Source organism: Cheilinus undulatus, linkage group 24 (assembly GCF_018320785.1).
Source record: "Cheilinus undulatus linkage group 24, ASM1832078v1, whole genome shotgun sequence".
NCBI classification, from domain to species: domain Eukaryota; kingdom Metazoa; phylum Chordata; class Actinopteri; order Labriformes; family Labridae; genus Cheilinus; species Cheilinus undulatus.
The window spans coordinates 1,746,389-1,762,642 of record NC_054888.1 but is presented as its reverse complement, the minus strand read 5'-3'; the positions used below and the strand labels follow the sequence as shown (position 1 = coordinate 1,762,642).

General features: G+C 44.1%; 1 protein-coding gene across 2 annotated transcripts in view; it reads left to right on the top strand.

Moving 5' to 3' along the window:
• The first annotated feature begins 564 nt into the window (after positions 1 to 564).
• LOC121506035 (zinc finger protein GLI2-like) overlaps positions 565 to 16,254 on the top strand; it is a 107,823-nt gene continuing 92,133 nt past the window's right edge. The window contains exon 1 of one of the 2 annotated variants that reach the window (XM_041781524.1): positions 565 to 795. The gene's annotated coding sequence lies outside the window, so the exon portion shown is untranslated. Of the gene's footprint in view, positions 796 to 10,075; positions 10,135 to 16,254 lie in introns of those variants that run through there. The other variant, XM_041781525.1, reaches the window with a different exon arrangement.

Sequence of the window (16,254 nt, the reverse complement as noted above, 5' to 3'; positions counted from 1 at the left end):
GAGAGAGAGAGAGAGAGAGAGAGAGGCAGAGAGAGAGAGAGAGAGAGAGAGAGAGAGAGAGAGAGAGTGAGAGGGAGAGAGAGAGAGAGAGAGAGAGTGAGAGAGAGAGAGAGAGAGAGAGAGAGAGAGTGAGAGAGAGTTAGTGAGAGAGAGAGAGAGAGAGAGAGAGAGAGATAGAGAGAGAGAGAGAGAGAGAGAGAGAGAGAGGTAGAGAGAGAGAGAGAGAGAGAGAGAGAGAGAGAGAGGCAGAGGTAGAGAGAGAGAGAGAGGCAGAGGGGAGAGAGAGGCAGAGGTAGAGAGAGAGAGAGAGAGAGAGAGAGAGGTAGAGAGAGAGAGAGAGAGAGAGAGAGAGAGAGAGGCAGAGGTAGAGAGAGAGAGAGAGAGAGAGAGAGAGAGAGGCAGAGGTAGAGAGAGAGAGAGAGAGAGAGGCAGAGGTAGAGAGAGAGAGAGAGGCACAGCAGTGAAGGGGGAGGGCACACCCAGAGTCTCGCGCTCCGCAGCATCCCGGTAAAAAGTTCCGTTAGTTCACGTGCAGCAGAAGTGTCCGGTCAGCTCGGTGTAAACTTTCCTGGAGCCGTGATGCGTTCAAAGACTGTCAGTGAACTTTACTCCGCTCACTAAGGACTAAACTTTTCCGCGGCGCGCGCCTCCGGTAGATGGGATCTGACCGTTCCAGCGGATTTCTGCTCGGTTTGTTCCGGTTCGACCGCTGAGAGAAAGTTCGAGTTTGAGCCGGAGGAGAGGAGAGCTGCCCGGACACATCCATCCCGGAGCAGAGGAGGGACAGCCGGAGGGGTGAGTGAGAGGGACCATGTGCTCCTCTGTCCTTTAACGCCAGTCATCCTCCTCTTCCTCTCTGTTCCTGCTCTAACCCTTCATTAAACAGGAAGTCATCCTGAGGTGTGAGAGTGCTTTCACTGACTGTGGTGATTTTAAACACTTTTTTTTACTGTGAAGCAGGAATTCCAGGAATCTGAAACCTGATATTTCAGCCTCTCTGCTCTGTGAAAGCTCATTTTAATGCTCACTGATTTATTAGGACAGTTAGAGGCCTGAAGTCTGCATCAGAAACACACGTTTGCATTGTTTTCCTTAGATTCCACCCCTTTATAAACCTGATCTCACTGCTGCACTCTGAAATAGTTTCTTTTCCTGCAGAAATATCCGGGAACTCAGAATCAGCTCCCAAAGAAAAGAGAGAAATGTGCAGAAATAAGAGGACAAACCTGCAGCCTGATATTTAGAATAAAAACTGTATTTTTATTTTTAGGACTCTCTAGAAGGAAAAATGCTGCAAAGATATATTTGAAAGATTTTCCTAAAATGTAAAGGAAATTCTCAGCAATTTTCTCTTTCACTTTTATATTTTTTAGACATTTACAGGAGCGTAAAAGCCTCTTGGCATCATCGAAGCAGCTAAACCTGATGCTTTATGATGATTTCTGAAGATTCTGTGCCGTTCACACAGAGTCACATGTCCTGCAGAGATCCTCGCTCGCAAAGAACCAAAGAAAAGCTGCAGAAATGAGACCCTGAGAAAAGTCTGTAAACTCTAAATATTCTTCCTAAATGTGTTCATGTTCTGTTTCTCCCAGTTTACATCAATTTAAGATTTTTAAGACAGAAGGCCTGAAAGTCTCGGTCGTTGCTTTCCTAAGAGTTCAGGCCGTTTTATGAAGCGATCCTGTCAGCACACTTTTAAAAAATAGTTCACAGTTCCTGCATAAAATATCTTTAAATGCATGCTCGCAAAAAACAAGAGGAAAGAGAAAATAAAAGGACAATTTCAGGAATATGCAGCCTGATGTTTAAGACTAGGAGGAAAAAAGTCGATTTGATTTTCTTGAATGCAAAGAAAAATCTCATTTTGTCCCCTTTATTTCAACAGTAAATCACATTTTAGGTCTCTGGGCATCACTAAAACAGGTCAAACTAATGCTTTTTTAAGATCTGCTGCTGTTTACCAGCCTGATCTTATCGAGACACTTTCTGCATTTCCTGCAGAGAAAACCACAAATGCATGCACGCAGGAAACTGAGAGGAATCTGCAGCCTGATATTTCAGAAACACATTTGAAGATTATTTCTTAAATGTACAGGAAATGCTTCATTTTACTCCTGGATTGAAACTTTCACTTCCATTTTAAAGATAACTTGAAGGCCCTGAGAGTCGATTTCCTGCAGAGTTCTCCTCAAATGCATGCAGGAAACTGAAAGGAATGATGGAAACCTGCTCACATAAACGGACAGATGCAGAAATGTTAAAGCAAATATTAAAGATGCTTTAAGGTCTCTTTAGATTTACACTTTTGTTGTGATATTTCTCAGACATCAACAGAGGCCTGAGGTCTTTTTGCATCCCTGCAGCAGTAAAAGAAAGTCTCTGCATTCTTCTCTAAGGTCTCATGCTGTTAAATCAACCCAGTCTTATTAACACACCTAAGAATATTTCATAGCTTCTGCAGAAACGTCCTCAGATGCACATCAGTAAAAGAATAATGCAGTTCAAGGCTCCTACAGGAGCTTTGGTGTGATGTTTAAGTGGATAAAGTCTGAAAGAGGCTCTCTCTGAAAAAAAAAAAAAAATCAAAAGCAGAAGTTAGAATAAATCTGAAGGTGTCTAAAAGTCATGTAAGCTGATTTAATGGTGTCGTCCTCAGACTTTATCAGCAGTCTTGTCTGTGCTCTTGGAAATCGCTCATATTTTCTGCACAGACGTCTGCAGATGCAGTAAAAACATCTCCAGTTCACAGAGAAAGCAGAGAGAGAAGGACGGCTCCGTGAGGCTTTAGAGATTTTTACATGCAAATTAAAGTTTTCCTCTTTGAGTTGACGTCTCTTTGCAGACAATTTAAAGGCACTTTGCAGCGTTAAAAATCATTAAAGTAGACGTTGTTTTCTTCTTAATGTTTCTTGCACCAAAAGAGGCCACGACTAGAGCGAGAAGAGAGCTCTAACATGAGGAGAGGGACGCTGCCGGTGAAGCTTCAGCTCATGGAGGAGCCGCTTTAGTCCTCCTGGACCGTAGAGAGCGTCAAACACAGAATAAATCACAACAGAAGAGCTGGACATGGAGCACTGTAGTCCAGTTTGGTACGGCGAACTCTGACCTTTCACAGCCAGCAGCAGCCTTACTCTGTAGCTCCACCCTTCAGGTCGAAATGCAGATGAACGCATGGATGCAGACCTGAACGACGTTTTTAGAGGCATGGAAGTTTAAGTTTAAACTCCAACAGAAAAAAAAAACAGCAGAGAACAAAAACTGCAGTCAGAGTTTGAAATATGATGGAAGGAGACGAGGACAGCAGAGGACAGTCAGGTTCACATCACAGGACCATGCCCCATCTCTCCACGAGGCAGAGGGTCGCCCCTGATGACTGGACCAGCCCACCGGGGTCCTGGGTGCCCAGTGAGCCAGATCAGGCCCTGGACAGCACAGCTGCTGTCCCGTATGAGGCGGAGGAAGTACTGATTCAAAAATGGAATTAAGACTTAAAAACAGTGAAGCTGAGAGAGCGATCAGATATTCTGGGATGTGGTCGATAATCTGGACTCCAGGAAAATGAAACATTCCAGTGGAGTTTGCAGCTGTTTGCAGGAGTGCTGCAATAATGTGCAACTGCAGTTTTTCAGTACAAATTACTGCAATTTGAGATTGCAATTACGATCAAATCCTTGAATGGTACCCTGAGTCTGCTTGCTGATAAATATTAGGTAGCGTAAAAAAGGAAACACCTGAGCACCTTTAAAATAACCGCATTTTTTCTAAAAGATATATTTTTTAGATAAAGGCACTTCTGCACTAGTTGCCGTAAACCTTTCAGTACAAATTAAAGCAAAAATAGTTGCAGCCTTTTATGCAATTATGTAATTGCACAACCTGAAATTGTGCTGCAGCAGAGCAACACTAAACCTACTAATCCTCTGACTTTTACTGCTGCAGAAATCAAACTCAATCTGAGCTGGGATTTCTGCATTCAATTAATTTTGTGGCGTTGCACAGATTGAGAAATTTTGTTCTCGTCCTGCAGGAGTTTGCAGCCTGTGATTATGTCATTACACAGCATCATGGTTGCAATGAGATTAAATGTGCAGCTCTAGTTTGCAGAAAGACTCTCTCCTCTTCAACCAGAACTCAAATCCAGAGAAGAAATGACCTGATAGTGGAGGACTTCTGCAGAGAAAAGTGAGAAAACTACCTCTAAGTTAGTGGGTTTGTCTCATTTTAAAGCATTAAAAGTGATGTTTTTCAGCATCAGAGGTAGGGCTGGGCAATTAACCGCAAAATAGATCAAATCACAATATGGCATGATGCAATATTCAAATCGCAGACAGTGCAATATTTCTTTAACCTGAAAAGTGTCAAAATACCAGTTTAAAACCATCTTTTTTTCTTTTATTATGCTTTATACCAGCGTTACTCAACCCTGCTCAACCACAGAGCCAATATGTTGAAAAATACCTTTGCAAGAGCCACAATCTGCTCAAAGGAGCGATAACAATAAGTTAAAGGTGGCAAAAACGGTCAAAAAAGAAACAAAAATGGGGAGGAAAGTTGGAAAAAGGGTCAGAAAGTAGCAAAAATGGGTGAGAAGTGACAAAAAATGAGTTACAGGTGGCATAAAACGGTTTAAGAGTGGCAAATCCGTGGAAAAAAATGAGTGAAAAGTGACCTAAATGGGCAAAAAGCAGTCAAGATTGGCTTAAATGGGCAAAAACTAGGAAAAAAGTGGTATTTAATGACAATAAGCAGCTTAAATGGGTGAAAATGCAGAGAAAAAAGGGGTGAAAATGGGCAAAAAAAATGGTAAAAAGTTGAAAAAAGTGTCAAAATGGGCAAAAAGTTGGAAAAAAAGTGGTATTAACCGGCAAAAGGTGTCTTAGATGGGTGAAAAGTGAAACAAAAAAATGGGTGAAAAAGTGCAAAAAAAGTTCCTGTTTTTTAAGGTTTTCTGGGGGAATAATATTTAAAATAAAACATAGAAGAGCCAGGCGTTGAATATCACTGCTTTAAAAATTATTCAAACCTTCAAGTATCTTTTTTACTTTGTTTTTTAGGAAAATCTTACTTTTCTTGCTCATGCATTTATTTTTCTTCATGAAAATGAGAAGAATATGAGAATTGATCGTCCTCTTCAATAAAGCAACTGATATCAAATTTCTATGTGAGCCAAAATGGTGGTAAGATTTTTTTTTCTAAATTCAGCCCTAGCTGAACTTATCTCATATTGTACTTGTTAGAATATAGAATTTCTTGCTGATGTTGCTGAACAACAGAAAAAAGAGGAACCTAAATAATTGCATTTCAAATCGCAATTGCAATATTGCAGGAAAAAATTGCAATGAGATAATTTTTGCAAATTGTTCAGCCCTAATCAGAGGTATGAAGTAATTTCTCTGCATGAATCAAAGCCACTGAAACAGGAGAGTAAACACCTAAAAACCTGCAGCCTCTCTGTCCTCAGTCATGTTTTAGCGCTGAATGGCCCGTTGCGTTCATTTGCATCAGAAAAAAACTTTTAGTGCATTAGCTATTGTGCAGGATGAAGAGTTCCAGCAGTCAGGGAGCCCGAGGAGGAGGAGGGGGCTGAAAAGATGTGAAGAAATAATGGGGCCCTTCACATTATTCAGGATGACATGGGGGCTTCCCAAACCTGTGATGGGGATGTCACTTTCATCCTGCCCCGAGCGCCTTCTTCTCCCTCGCCGTCGTTTCACACGTTTCCACCCCCGCCGCCGGCCCGGCCCGCTCAGCCGTCACTGCTGATTGCCGCTCTGCTTCTGCGGAGAGTTTAATGACTGCAAAACGCGGCGAAATGAAGGATTCAGAGCACAAAAAAGCAGGGGAGAAAGGAGTCTGGCATGCAGGGAGCGATAAATGTGAATTGGAAGTGAGTAAAACTCCCTGCTGTGAGGACTCAAAAGTCTCTTATCCCACAAAACAACAAGTCCACACCAATTACGCCGTGTGGCCCCAGGGCCGTTGTTCCATGTGGGTTTAGAGGAGAAAAGGTTTAAACAAGCAAGGGAGTAAATCCAGCGAAAACCTCATACATGTTTAAATTTACCACCAGAAACAGGCTGAGGCAGGCTCGACCCCAGGATGGTAAAACTTTGTTTTTCTGAGTCTGTTTCAGCCTCTTTTAAAGTTTTTATTATCCAACACTGAGGCGGATTATTGAGGGACCAGTCATGATCAAAATAAGTACTGAGATCAGGATTATCATTTATCAAACTTCAACAAAAAAACAAGCAATAAATGAAATAAATCTGTCAAAAATATACAGACATAAATAATAAATATATCTCTGAGAGATTCTTGTGGCTAAAATATGTGAACTTCGACCCTACAGGGACAACAGGCCTGAAAACCAAAACTGAAATTAAACAGGATAATTCCCCAGCAGTAATAAACACGTCCTTTTATTGTCTTCATGCTTCAGGTAGAGAAACAGTCAGCCTGGGCATGAACGCACCGTTCAGACCAGACTTAGACATGAAAACGAAAACGTGGTAAACTAATAAATACATCACCATGAAACAGGAAAGTATGCCAAAAATATAATTTCTGATAAAAGGAGCCTCAGGCTGGACTAAAACCAGATCGCCCAAGTACACAGGGCTCCAAATAACAAACAACGCCATCAGCTCCTTAATTCAAACAGGGTTTTTTTCCTTAAGAATTCTGGCTTTGATCTCAGAATTCTGACTTGATCTCATAATTCTGACTTTGAGTTCATAATTCTGACTTTGATCTCATCATTCTGACTTTCATCTCATAATTCTGGCATTGATCTCATAATTCTGATTTTCATCTCATCATTCTGACTTTGAGTTCATAATTCTGACTTTGATCTCATCATTCTGACTTTCATCTCATAATTCTGGCTTTGATCTCAGAATTCTGACTTGATCTCATAATTCTGACTTTGAGTTCATAATTCTGACTTTGATCTCACCATTCTGATTTTGATCTCATAAGTCTGGCATTGATCTCATAATTCTGATTTTCATCTCATCATTCTGACATTTATTTCATAATTCTGACTTTGAGCTCATAATTCTGGCTTTGATCTCATCATTCTGACTTTGATCTCGGAATTCTGACTTTGAGCTCAGAATTCATACTTTGATCTCAGAATTCATACTTTGATCTCAGAATTCTGACTTTGATCTCAGAATTCTAGCATTGATCTCAGAATTCTGACTTTGATCTCATCATTCTGACTTTGATCTCATAATTCATACTTTGATCTCATAATTCATACTTTGATCTCATCATTCTGACTTTGATTTCATAATTCTGACTTTGATCTCAGAATTCTGACTTTGATCTCATCATTCTGAATTTGATCTCATAATTCTGACTTTGATCTTATCATTCTGAAGCTCATAATTGTGACCTTGATCTCATAATTCTGACATTTATTTTATAATTCTGACTTTGAGCTCAGAATTCTGACTTTGATCTCAGAATTCTGACTTTGATCTCATCATCCTGACTTTGAGCTCAGAATTCTGACTTTGATCTAATCATTCTGAAGCTCATAATTCTGACTTTGATCTCAGAATTCTGACTTTGATCTCATCATTCTGACAATCTCAAAATTCTGACTTTGATCTCATAATTCTGACTTTGATTTCAGAAATCTGACTTTGATCTCAGAATTCTGACTTTGATCTCATAATTCTGACTTTGATCTCATCATTCCAACAATGACCTCATAATTCTTACTTTAATTCTGACTTTGATCTTGGAATTCATACTTTGATCTGAGAAATTTTGCTTTGATTTTTGAATTTTTGCTTTGAACTCAGAATTAGAAAACAAAATTTAGATCCTCAGTTTTCTTCCCTTCCCATAGTCGCCCTTTCTAAGTTTGAAGAGATGCACTTCAGATGTTTCAAAGCAGATTTAAACCATTTTTACGCTGTGAAAATGTGTTTCAATGATTTAAGGTAAATTTTGTTGGTTTTCTTGAGAGTTCAACATATTTATCTCCATCCCTGTAACAAAGCTAATTGTTTTTTCTAGTGACAATGAAAAATCTCTCACAATCCATCAAAAACAAACTAAATTTTCTGGTTATCAGAGAAAAATGGAGTAAAATTAAATATATGCAGGCATGTCCTCACAGGATTTCTGTAATTATTTGCTTGTATGTTTGATTTATTTGTTCAGTTATGTTTTTCTGCTTTTAAGTTCCCAACTTTCCCACTTTTCATGAGATATAGTGAAAAGGCTGAAAATGTCGGGATATTTTGGTCGGTGTGTGTGAATAAGGAGGTGATGGTGCATCCTTAAAGATCTTTTTTTTCTCTTCTTCAAATGTTTAAAGCTGTTTTTATGAGTTATCACCTGCAGATTGGTCGTTTATTTAAAGATAATGAGAGGAAATGTGAGTTTAGGTTAAATGCCGGCGCGTGTCGGTGTTTGAATGCCGTCTGTGTGGATTACCGCCGTTATAGTTTCATGTGTTTAAGTGGATTACTCTGTTTGCTTTTCTCACTGACCCTGATAATCACCACAAACACCAGCAGTCAAACCAGCGCCAGATTATTTTTACAGCCACGTTGGGCCGGGACACTGGAGGACAGAGAGATCAGACGTTTGTTCATACTGTCAGAGGTTTTCAAAAACACGGCCGTACTAACATTTACTCTGGGACTCTCAAACGTCTCAGACCATGAGAGAAACTTCCAGCGACAGAGGAAAGCAGCGCTCCGGCAGCAGCAATTACTCCTGATGAAAACGAGCCGTGTTTAATGCAACGCCGTCACGGAGCAGAGACATCACAAATCAAAGGTCCGGGGGTCGCCGAGGGCCTGTAGTTCCTCCTCTTCGCCATGTAGCCCGCGCTCTCAGGGAGCGGCTTTGATGGGGGTGTTAATTAACTCCTGAAGGGACGGAGAGAACGCCACGATCACGCCTGACAGTGCCAAGTTGAGCGGCGTGGATGTGAAGGACGCCCCTTGCTGTGTAGAGAGACGCTCGCCGTGACGGTCTGACACGTGCAGAGAGCAAATCATCCCAGATCAGTGGAGGACACTTCATCTCTCCTCGCCGTTATCACAGGGCGCTGATCACTGACGGCGTCTTCCTCGCCTGACAGGAAGTTGAAGAGAAAACTACAACACCAAACGGGTTTCTGTGGCGTCCCAGCGGGGCCATGTGGGATTCCTTCACATCCACCCCCCCCCCCTCAGCCAAGTCTCCATCAGCTCAATCAGACTCTGAGGTCAGGAATCCTTCCTGAGGCCCCCCGCCTCTGTTCAGGAGGGGGCAGGGTCGGACTTCATCAGGGGGCCCTGCAGCTCTGTGGCAGGGCTGTGGCGTGTTTTAACCGTGTCAGTGGCGGTTAGTGAGGCATTCACCCACAGATGAAAGACAAAAACAGAAAACCTCAAAATCTACAGGAGGATGCTGCACGTCAGCATCATGTGACCTCGCGCTGGTTTCAGGGTTAAAGTCTCAGAGCGTGTCGGCGTGTTTCTCTGTGAGCTAAAGTCAGGCTCACTGAGGTGTCGATCAGTCAAAGGACCCGTCCAGGAAGTGTGGAGGAAGTCCAAACTGCGGCAGTAAAACAGCGAGCGGTCGGGCCTGAGGTGGGAACATTTGGCGGCGGGTCAGGGATCAAAGCGGCCGGTCGAAGCTCAGCGGTCAGTCAGGACTTCACGCCGGCGGGGGGCGGGGGAGGCGGACACATGGCAGGAATTCAGAGACGACTGACTCTTCTTAGTCAGTCTGAGTTTCAGACTTAAACTTTCCAATAACATTTTCTCTGAGTGTTGTTTTGTCTTCATGGTGTAATGGTAGCCATGAATACTGACACAGGTGTCTTTACACCTGTACTTCCTCTCATTCACCAGTAAAGGATGAAACTTTTACCAGTCTGATTTATGGGCTACAGAAAGCATGAAAGGCTGTCTGAGAGTGAATGGCCCGCCTCTCTACAGGAAGCATTAAGCCGCCTTCAGGCGCTGCTGCCACTGAATAAAAACAAAAATGGAGGTCAGCGTGTTTTCTGCCGGCCGGATCCTCCTGCAGCTCCTGAACCAGGCCTCCACATCTGTTAGCGGTTGTGTCGGTGAGGAGAGGATATGAGACCTCAGGACGAGGGAGAGAGTTAGACATGTGAGACATGGTTAAGGCTAAGTCCAAAAAAGATGGGACGCTGTGTTAGATTTAAATAAAAACAATGACTGTCAAATCTCAGATTTTATTCACAAAAGAACAAAAACAACATATCAGACGTTAGACTGAGGCATTTTACCATTTCAATTAAACATTAGCTCATTTTGAATGATCACCATCGTGGAGCGTCCTCTTCTTTAACATAAACGTCTGGGAAGACCAGTAGCTGGGGGAGGAATGCTGTCCCATTCTTGTCTGATGTAGGATTCTAGCTGCTTTACAGTGTTACTGAACTGCAGGCAGACCAGTTCAGGACCCGGACTCTTCTCCTGTGAAGCCATGCTGTTGTGATGGATGTGGTTTAGCATGGTCTATGCTCCCTCTCCTCTTTAGTCCACAGGACTCTGCGTCTGTGGTTTCCTCTGACCACAGAACAGTTTTCCATGTTTCCTCTGACCACAGAACAGTTTTCCATGTTTCCTCTGACCACAGAACAGTTTTCCATGTCTCCTCTGACCACAGAACAGTTTTCCATGTTTCCTCAGTCCATGTTAAATGAGCTTTGGTTCAGAGAAGATGGCGGCGTTTCTTCTTCTCTATCAGACTGTTTCTCATTAGCACCACTTAATTTTCTAGCCTGTTGTAGCCCCGCCCATTCTTTTTTGAGATGTGTTGTTCTATCAAATTCAAAATAAGCTGATATTTTATCATGGAATGGCCATGACTCAGTTTGAATATCTGACATGTTGTTAATCTTCAGTGTGAATTCATGTGACCACAGAACAGTTTTCCATGTGTTCATGGGCCCGTGCAGTGATTTCAGTACAGAATCATGCCTGTTTTTAACCCTTCCGCCCTCCTCGGGCATTTTTGGTCATTTTTCGCAACTTTTTTTTTTTTTGCCTCAAAGGTGTCCAGAGGGTAGTAAATCTGAGGAGGGCACTAGGGTTAATGTAGTGGCCCCTGATTGGTGCACCTCTGCCCATCTTTACTTCTGACAGACTCTGCCTCTCTAAAATGCTCCTTTTATACCCAGTCTTGCCCCGTCAGACGGTTGCCCCGTCCCAACTTTTTTGAGATGTGTTTCTGCCATCAAATTCAAAGTGAGCTAATGTTCTCATGTCTCAGTAGCTATGATGTCGTTTTTGTTCCATCGTGAGATTTGCAGATCATTGTTTTTATTCACATCTAACACGGCGTCCCAACTTTTTTGGAAATGTGGTTGCAATAGTAGCTGGTTTCAGCCCAGGTATTTAAGTGGATGAAATATGAGTCGGTGCCGTTCTACGGGGTTATTGCTGAAGTTTTGTGCAGAAATAAAGCCTGATATTTGTTTTCTAGGACTTCAGGACCAGGACTATCATTGCTGCCGTTTTATCAAACAGGCTTCAGTGCGGTGGTTTTTACTAGAGTCTGATCAAAGTTCATCTCTCTGGTGTTGTGAGCACAGAGTGATATTCTGGGGGTATGGTTTCTGGTTTTTGGCCCGGCCCTAGCGCTCCTTAAAGACTACATGAATGTTAAAACCAAACAGGCTGTACCCTCCTCTTCCTCGCAGGACTCCTGCTCCTCTCTGTGCTTTTAGCCTTCATGTGAAGTTAAGATGAACCCGAGTAAAGTCGGTATAAATTCAAATGTCACTGTTAGCCTCTATTGGTACATTCACTGCTCTACAATAAACAACCCTGTTCAGTCGTATTCTATTTAAGACTCAGCAGCGACCGACCTGGGCTTCTTTTACGGGATAGCTATTATTCAAAGGAGAATAGGTGTAGGGCCCAGCCATAAATTCCAGCAAGTGGCCCTTGGAAAGGGGGAGGAATTGACTGCGTGCTCTGTGATTTTACTCGGCTACGGCGTGACCTTTTGAGCGGAGACAGACTCATTTGTTTGGTTGACAAGAGCGGCTCTAATAACTCAGGAGGACAGTGGTAATACTCAGTGATGAGCCGCAGCGCGCTGGAGTAAGGCGAGAGCTCCGCCAAGGTGGAAGCATTTGTTTTCCTGACACAGGAAACACCCTCTGACTGTTTGATTCCTCCCTGGGACTAATCTAAGTCATGTGTTACTGAGAGCGGCTTCATTTAGCCGCTGTCAGAGGGAACTCTCACCTCTTCAACTTCAGGGTGAACTCCTTTACTGGACAGACAGCCTCCACGCAGCTCCTGCAACCCAGGATCAGGTTCATGTAGATTAACGACGTTCAGCTGAGGAAACCTGACGGTCCTCAGAGGTCTGCAGGGTGACCGCATGTTTAAATACATGTAGGCCTGTCCGTAGAGGAGTCTGGACCCTGAGAACCTGGAGACTGGACCCATAAAAACCCAGAGTCTGGACCCCTGAAAACCCAGAGACTGGACCCCTGAAAACCCAGAGACTGGACCCTTGAAAACCCAGAGACTGGACCCCTGAAAACCCAGAGTCTGGACACCTGAAAACCCAGTAATGGGCCCCTGAAAACCCAGTAATGGGCCCCGAAAACCCAGTAATGGACCCCTGAAAACCCAGTAATGGGCCCCTGAAAACCCAGTACTGGGCCCCTGAAAACCCAGTAATGGGCCCCTGAAAACCCAGTAATGGGCCCCTGAAAACCCAGTAATGGACCCCTGAAAACCCAGTAATGGGCCCCTGAAAACCCAGTACTGGGCCCCTGAAAACCCAGTAATGGGCCCCTGAAAACCCAGTAATGGGCCCCTGAAACCCAGTAATGGGCCCCTAAAAACCCAGTAATGGGCCCCTAAAACCCAGTAATGGGCCGCTAAAACCCAGTAATGGGCCCCTAAAACCCAGTAATGGGCCGCTAAAACCCAGTAATGGGCCCCTAAAACCCAGTAATGGGCCCCTGAAACCCAGTAATGGGCCCCTGAAACCCAGTAATGGGCCCCTAAAACCCAGTAATGGGCCCCTAAAACCCAGTAATGGGCCCCTGAAAACCCAGTAATGGGCCCCTGAAAACCCAGTAATGGGCCCCTGAAACCCAGTAATGGGCCCCTAAAAACCCAGTAATGGGCCCCTAAAACCCAGTAATGGGCCGCTAAAACCCAGTAATGGGCCCCTTAAACCCAGTAATGGGCCCCTAAAACCCAGTAATGGGCCCCTAAAACCCAGTAATGGGCCCCTAAAACCCAGTAATGGGCCCCTTAAACCCAGTAATGGGCCCCTAAAACCCAGTAATGGGCCCCTAAAACCCAGTAATGGGCCCTCTAACCGTGTGTTGGATCAGTAGCGCTGGTGCTAGCATCCTTGCTAACAGTTCCCTCATATTGGAGTGGAAAAGAGCATCAGGCTTTTATTGGGTCTTATGTTGGAATTATTTAACCAAGCCACTTTTTAAAATATTTTTGCCTCTTAAACTTCCTTAAATCATTATTTTTTTAACTGTTAATGCATTCTCACCCCTCTGTGCAGTCCATAACCCATTTTGTTCCCTTTTTAAAACTTCTTTGCCTATTTCAAACCGAAGGTTACCACCTTTCGACAGTTTTAACCTGTTATTTCGTCCCTGTCTTACTGCCACTGTTGGCCTCTTTTTACCAGTTTTTCCCCCTCAAACCAAATGAACCACTTCCTGCCACTCTTGAAACATTGACGCCACTTTTGTTGCCACTAATGACCCATTTCCCCACTGTTTGGCCACTTGTTGCCAATTTCACTTTTGACCCGTTTTACCACCGTTTTGCAACCTTTAACCCGTCTGTGCCTCTTACTGCCACTCTTTAAGCACGTACTTCATCTTTTAAAGCACTTTAAAATAATGTTGGTGATTTCTGTCACCTCTGACCCATTGTACCACCGTTGTTTGCTACTTACACCCTCCTTAAACCACCTTTTTTACAGCTGTTAACACATTTCCTACACTTTGTGCTACTCTCAGCCCATTTTCACAATGTTTCGCCACTGTCAGACCTAGTTTCACCACTTTTTTTTGACACTTTCAACTAATTTCGGCATATTTTGCCCCTTTTTAACCTATTTTTGCCTCTTATTGTCCCTCTTTGCCCATCACTGCCACTTTTAACCGACTTTTGTCACTGTTTCAACACTTTTTACAATCTTTGGCTGATTTTTTGTGCTTCTTTTTTCCTTGTTTTAACCTGTTTCTAGGTTATCTGGCATCCTGTTGTGTAACATTACTTTCTACATGGTTTAGTCCAGCGTGCTCCTCCACTGTTAACATGACCTTGAAAAGGTAGACCTGTCTGAAGGAAGGCGTTTACATCATGTGTTGTCCTCCACGCTGTAACCTGTCACTGTGGACTAAAGCTGTAAACTGACACTGAAGTGATCTTTCTGTGTGTGCAGATATCAGATCAGTGTCAGAGTAAAGGGTTAAAGAGGATGAGACAGACACAGCAGCTTTATGAGTTTAGGAGAAGCTAACGGCTGCGTTAGCATGTCAACAGCTCAGTTAGCCGTGTCATTAACCCCCTCCTACCGTCGGCTGGAGGCTCCCTCTGAAAGGACAAACAGGGGCTGGTCTGGCTTTAATAGATCCTGATACTAAAGGAGAATCTGGAGCAGAATCAGCCCCTTCCTCCTCAGCTCAGCTGTTCTCAGTTTATTATCACTAACACTCACTGCTTCAGGACTTTCTTACACCAGCCAACCCGCTGAAACCAGCTGAGCGACCCCCCTTTGGGTCCCGAGCCACCATTTGAGACCCCTTGTTTAAATAATCTTAAGTCTGCGGTGCTAACAGCCATCATGGAGCTGCTGAATGTGTGGAGAACAAATGTTAAAGGCTGAGTAATGGTGATTTGTGAGGACGGATCAGAGGGGAGCAGGCGTGAAACACTGCCATTAGGGGCCTCATATATCACCTCAGGAGCCCTGGGTCTGAGTGGAGGGACTTCCCATCATGCTTCACTCCCTCACACCTGTTACACTGATTCATCAGCAGTAATCAAGACGGCAGTCAGAGCCTTCACTGTTAAAAACAGGCAGTAAAACCAGCCTGGTCTCTGAACGGCTGCTTCAACACAGAGGGACTAACACAGGGTCTGTGCTGGTCTGACCGGGACCTGGAACCTGAGGTCATGGTCTAACTGAGACCGTTCTGGAACCTGAGGGTCATGGTCTAACTGAGACCTGGAACCTGAGGGTCATGGTCTAACTGAGACCTGGAACCTGAGGGTCATTGTCTAACTGAGACCGTTCTGGAACCTGAGGGTCATGGTCTAACTGAGACCATCCTGGAACCTGAGGGTCATGGTCTAACTGAGACCTGGAACCTGAGGTCATGGTCTAACTGAGACCGTTCTGGAACCTGAGGGTCATGGTCTAACTGAGACCTGGAACCCGAGGTCATGGTCTAACTGAGACCGTTCTGGAACCTGAGGGTCATGGTCTAATTGAGACCTGGAACCTGAGGTCATGGTCTAACTGAGACCGTTCTGGAACCTGAGGATCTTAGTCTAACTGAGACTGTTCTGGAACCTGAGGGTCATGGTCTAACTGAGACCGTTCTGGAACCTGAGGGTCTTAGTCTAACTGAGACTGTTCTGGAACCTGAGGGTCATGGTCTAACTGAGACCTGGAACCTGAGGGTCATGGTCTAACTGAGACCATCCTGGAACCTGAGGGTCATGGTCTAACTGAGACCGTTCTGGAACCTGAGGGTCATGGTCTAACTGAGACCATCCTGGAACCTGAGGGTCATGGTCTAACTGAGACTGTTCTGGAACCTGAGGGTCATGGTCTAACTGAGACTGTTCTGGAACCTGAGGGTCATGGTCTAACTGAGACCGTTCTGGAACCTGAGGGTCATGGTCTAACTGAGACCATCCTGGAACCTGAGGGTCATGGTCTAACTGAGACCGTTCTGGAACCTGAGGGTCATGGTCTAACTGAGACCATCCTGGAACCTGAGGGTCATGGTCTAACTGAGACCGTTCTGGAACCTGAGGGTCATGGTCTAACTGAGACTGTTCTGGAACCTGAGGGTCATGGTCTAACTGAGACCGTTCTGGAACCTGAGGGTCATGGTCTAACTGAGACCATCCTGGAACCTGAGGGTCATGGTCTAACTGAGACCATCCTGGAACCTGAGGGTCATGGTCTAACTGAGACTGTTCTGGAACCTGAGGGTCATGGTCTAACTGAGACTGTTCTGGAACCTGA